Source organism: Hylobates moloch, unplaced genomic scaffold, assembly GCF_009828535.3.
Source record: "Hylobates moloch isolate HMO894 unplaced genomic scaffold, HMol_V3 SCAFFOLD_7, whole genome shotgun sequence".
Taxonomy (NCBI): domain Eukaryota; kingdom Metazoa; phylum Chordata; class Mammalia; order Primates; family Hylobatidae; genus Hylobates; species Hylobates moloch.
In genome coordinates, this window is record NW_026652282.1 from 24329873 (window position 1) to 24335653 (window position 5781).

Below are 5781 nucleotides of genomic sequence, written 5' to 3' on the forward strand. Positions count from 1 at the left end.
GTGTTTATATGGTATATGTTAGAGATAATGATTTAATTTAAACCTTTGTTATGCTTCTCTGTTAGGTAAATATATAAAGTTATATTTCTCTTGTTCTATAATAACAAGAGTGCTAACATATTTTTGAAGCAATTCTAATTTACTTTTATTTAGATTTCAAGTAAAAGACTTTATTTTGGTCTCAAAATTAAACAGTTTTCACTGCTGAAAATGTTTTAAAAATTGTCATTTACTTAGATATAAAAAATAACCAATTAAATAGGGAATGTTACTAAAATGTTTTATTTAAGTCCTTTACATACTGATCATGTAGACTTTGATGTTATATTGTAATAAAATAAAATAAAAGAGAAGTAATTTGAGCATCATTTCACTTTTTGCTTTAGTTAAATTTCTTTTGAATACACATAATGGAGGATAACTCCAGCCAACTTAAGCAACAATGCATATTTACAGAATGGATACTGCAGTTTCTCCTAAAATTCAAAGGGAGTCTGCACGTAAGGGAAGACCAGAACCAATAATTAGGAAAGTTATAGGCATGTAGTTGATCCTCTTCTATTCCATTTTTTTCTGCGTCTCTATCTTCTTCAGTCTTATTATCCTGAACATCTTTTTTTTCCCTCTGTGATGTTTTGCAAATAAGACAGAAGAAGTTTCCTTCTCTGGCTAAGATTTATAAGTCCCTCTATTCCAGCCTTTCACAGAGCCAAACTACATGGCAATTTCACTTTCCTAGGAGGGAGAATCTGATTAACTCAGCTCAGGCCTGGTGTCCAACACTGGTCCAATCAATAGTACATAGAATGACATTGCGTACTGATACCATGGTTTCAGCCACTCACACAACTAGATAGAGGGGTTGAGGCAATACTTCATAGAGAAAAGGGACTCTCTTAAACTTAGCTGACATCCCAAAAGTTATAATTATGCCTCTATTTGGTTGTTTATCCGAAGAACAAGTGATACTGGAGACTTAACATGTATTATGCTTCTACCATGTATCAGGAACTGTGGGCAAAGCCTCCCATCCATTATCTTGTATCTTCTTCACAAGGGCCTTATCTCTATTTTACAGATGAAGAAAGTAAAAATTAATAGAAGTTAAATATTGCACTGAAGCTGTCAGGATGGTGTGAAAAAGATGTTATGGGGTATAACTTTCTTTAATAGAGAAAAGATACAAGCTTACCAAAAGTACAGAATAGTAAACAATCCTGGGAAAAGATTTGACTTTCCAGGTCTCCCGAAGTCCCTGATAGGAGGTAAAGCTGTGGAAGACACCACTGGAATTAACATTATTATTCTCACAGCACTTACATCCTCCAGGTCCCTGATGACAATGGTCTATTCTGAAAATTCTGGCTACATTTCAACCTATTAGCTAGATATAAAACAGCTAGTATAAAACAAACCACAATAATTCCTGTGTGTCCAGGGCACATTTAGGTGAAGCAAAAGCCAGTTTTCCAGAAGCGTCTCTTGGCAGGCCCCTCAAATTCTTTACAGGTCATCATCAGTGTTCCCATTCTCAGGTCACTGGATTCCCTGCCAAATGCCTCTTGGTTTTAGTGCTAAAGTTTATTACATATGTCTGATGCTCTTATAGAAAATGTATATAGTTATCATTTTATAATAAGAAATCAAAATACTGTTTTCCAGTAGAGAATAACTGTTTCTAGCTTACACACTCACACACCCAAATCACCTTAAAATAATAGAATTCTGGCACCCCACAGCTAAACTTTAATTATGTTGTCTGATAGTAGATTGCTGTATTTTGTCACCATTTCAATTCTCCCTCTATCAACATAATGCTTTATTTTCTCTATTACAAACCTCTTCGTTATTTATTGTTAAAGACTCAATAGTTGAATTTACACTCTGTCACAATAAATCACAATCACCCAGATAATGCACCATTAAAATGAAATCAGGCTTGCAATATTGTTAAGCCATATATATTAAAGTGTTTGGGTGGATAGCATAGACCAGATATTCAACTGTCAAATAATGCCTGCCATCAAAAACTATTCATTGAATGCCTTTAGGCTTCATGAGATTATTCCAGGTGTTCTGGAATGATCAAATAGGAGAAAAATCATACCTACAATAAGTATCTACTCTTAAGACGAAATACTTGAATGAAACACCTAAGAACCTACACCCATATGCCTAAATGTGGGATTCGAAACTACATTAATAAGTGCCTAATACCCTTTGGGTAAGTTTGGTGTCATAGCAAGTGTTATAATGGGCTTATTCTCCAGTTCAGGACTGGATATATGTATATGTGTGTCTGTGTGTGCACGTGTGTGTGTGTGTGTGTGTGTGTGTGTGTGTGTGATGTTTTTCAAATTATATATATAATAAGTACTTATTTTAACAAAGGAAACATCATGATGCTTAGAGTATTTGACAAAAATCCACAATGTACAGTGCTGCAATTAATTCATTGGCAATGATATTTTTTATTTAATGGAATTTGTCCATATTTTGATAGTGTGAATTTAGAACATTTTTGAGGAAAGTGCTATCAGAGTAAGGAAAACCAAATAGAAGCTTCTGAAACTGTCTCCTCTCTGGCCAAGAGAGGACATCAAAAGCACTAACGCATCTGGAAAGAATGCTAGAAAGTAAGGCTACCCCTAAGGATCTAAAGCTACAAGGATCGTGGTCCCCACTGTATTTATAATTCACGAACCTGGCTACTGCAGAAATTGGATGGATCCAAGAGAATAACTGTAGACTATGGCACACTTCAACAAGTACTAACCATGATTGCAGGTGCTGTGCTGGACATGGTATCATTGTTAGAGTAGATTAATACGGCCTCTAGTACATGGTGTGAGATCACTGATTTGGAAAAGGTGTTCTTTCTTTTTTAATCAGAAAAAAACATCAGTAACGATTTGAATTCCTGTGGAACAGACAAATGAATTCATTAACACTTTAGCCTCAGGGCTATGTTAACTGTACTGTTCTCTATTATAATGTATCTGAAGAGCTCTGGACTGTCTGAACATTGATTCAATGATATTGTGTTGATCAGGTGGGATGATCAAGAGGTATCTATCACAATGGAGATGATAGTACAGGTACACTACAGGGATGGGATATAAATCTGAGGAATATTCACAGGACTGCCATATCTAAGCGATTTTTATGGATCTGAGTGTTAGAATATACCTTTCAAAATAAAAGAGGAATCATTACATCGTGGGTCTCTTATCATGAAGAAGAAAGTGCCAAGCCTGGCAAACTTCTTCAGATTCTTTTTATATATATATAAATACTTTAAGTTCTGGGGTACATGTCCACAACGTGCAAGTTTGTTACATATGTTTACATGTGCCATGCTGGTTTGCTACACCCATTAACTTGTCATTTACATTAGGTATTTTTCCTCATGCTATCCTTCCCCCATCCCCCCACCCCATGACAGGCCCCAGTGTGTGATGTTCCCTGCCATGTGTCCAAGTGTTCTCATTGTTCAGTTCTCACCTGTGAGTGAGAACATGCGGTGTTTGGTTTTCTGTCCTTGTGATAGTTTGCTCAGAATGATGGTTTCCAGCTTCATCAATGTCCCTACAAAGGACATGAACTCATCCTTTTTTATGGCTGCATAGTATTCCATGGTGTATATGTGCCACATTTTCTTAATCCAGTCTATCATTGATGGACATTTGGGTTGGTTCCAAGTCTTTGCTATTGTGAATAGTGCTGCAATAAACATATGTGTGCATGTGTCTTTACAGTAGCATGATTTATAATCCTTTGGGTATACAGCCAGTAATGGGATCACTGGGTCAAATGGTATTTCTAGTTCTAGATCCTTGAGGAATCGCCACACTGTCTTCCACAATGGTTGAACTAGTTTACACCCCCATCAACAGTGTAAAAGCGTTCCTATTTCTCCATATCCTCTCCAGCACCTGTTGTTTCCTGACTTTAATGATGGCCATTCTAACTGGTGTGAGATGGTATCTCATTGTGGTTTTGATTTGCATTTCTCTGATGACCAGTGATGATGAGCATGTTTTCATGTGTCTGTTGGCTGCATAAATGTCTTCTTTTGAGGTGTGTCTGTTCATATCCTTCGCCCACTTTTTGATGGGGTTATTTGATTTTTTCTTGTAAATTTGTTTGAGCTCTTTGTAGATTCTGGATATCAGCCCTTTGTCAGATGGGTAGATTGCGAAAATGTTCTCCCATTCTGTAGGTTGCCTGTTTACTATGATGGTAGTTTCTTTTGCTGTGCAGAAGATCTTTAGTTTAATTAGATCCCATTTGCCTATTTTGGCTTTTGTTACCATTGCTTTTCGTGTTTTAGTCATGAAGTCCTTGGCCATGCCTATGTCCTGAAAGCTATTGCCTGGGTTTTCTTCTAGGGTTTTTATGGTTTTAGGTCTAACATTTAAGTCTTTATTCCATCTTGAATTCATTTTTGTATAAGGTGTAAGGAAGGGATCCAGTTTCAGCTTTCTACATATGGCTAGCCAGTTTTCCAAGCACCATTTATTAAATAGGGAATCCTTTCCCCATTGCTTGTTTTTGTCAGGTTTGTCAAAGATCAGATGGTTGTAGATGTGTGTGGTGTTATTTCTGAGGCCTCTATTGTGTTCCATTGGTCTATATCTCTGTTTTGGTTGCCAGTACCATGCTGTTTGGGATACTGCAGTCTTGGAGTATAGTTTGAAGTCAGGTAGTGTGATGCCTCCAGCTTTGTTGTTTTTGCTGAGGATTGCCTTGGCAATGCGGGCTCTTTTTTGGTTCCACATGAACTTTAAAGTAGTTTTTTTCCAATTTGGTCAAGGAAGTCATTGGTAGCTTGATGAGGATGGCATTGAATCTATAAATTACCTTGGGCAGTATGGCCATTTTCACAATATTGATTCTTCCTATCCATGAGCATGAAATGTGTTTCCATTTGTTTGTGTCCTCTTTTATTTCGTTGAGCAGTGGTTTTTAGTTCTCCTTGAAGAGGTCCTTCGCATCCCTTGTAAGTTGGATTCCTAGGTATTTTATTCTCTTTGTAGCAATTGCGAATGGGAGTTCACTCATGATTTGGCTCTCTGTTTGTCTGTTATTGGTGTATATGAATGCTTGTCATTTTTGCACATTGATTTTGTATCCTGAGACTTTGCTGAAGTTGCTTATCAGCTTAAGGAGATTTTGGGTTGAGACGATGGGGTTTTTCTAAATATACAATCATGTCATCTGCAAACAGGGACAATTTGACTTCCTCTTTTCCTAATTGAATACCCTTTATTTCTTTCTCTTGCCTGATTGCCCTGGCCAGAACTTCCAACACTATGTTGAATAGGAGTGGTGAGAGAGGGCATCCCTGTCTTGTGCCCGTTTTCAAAGGGAATGCTACCAGTTTTTGCCTATTCAGTATGATATTGGCTGTGGGTGTGTCATAAATAGCTCTTATTATTTTGATGTATGTCCCATCAATACCTAATTTATTGAGAGTTTTTAGCATGAAAGGCTGTCAAATATTGTCAAAGGCCTTTTCTCCATCTATTGAGATAACCATGTGGTTTTTTTCTTTGGTTCTGTTTATATGCTGGATTATGTTTATTGATTTGCATATGTTGAACCAGCCTTGCATCCCAGGGATGAAGCCCACTTGATCATGGTAGATAAGCTCTTTGATGTGCTGGTAGATTCGATTTGCCAGTATTTTATTGTGGATTTCTGCATCGATGTTCATCAGGGATATTGGTCTAAAATTCTCTTTTTTTGTTGTGTCTCTGCCAGGCTTTGGTATCAGGA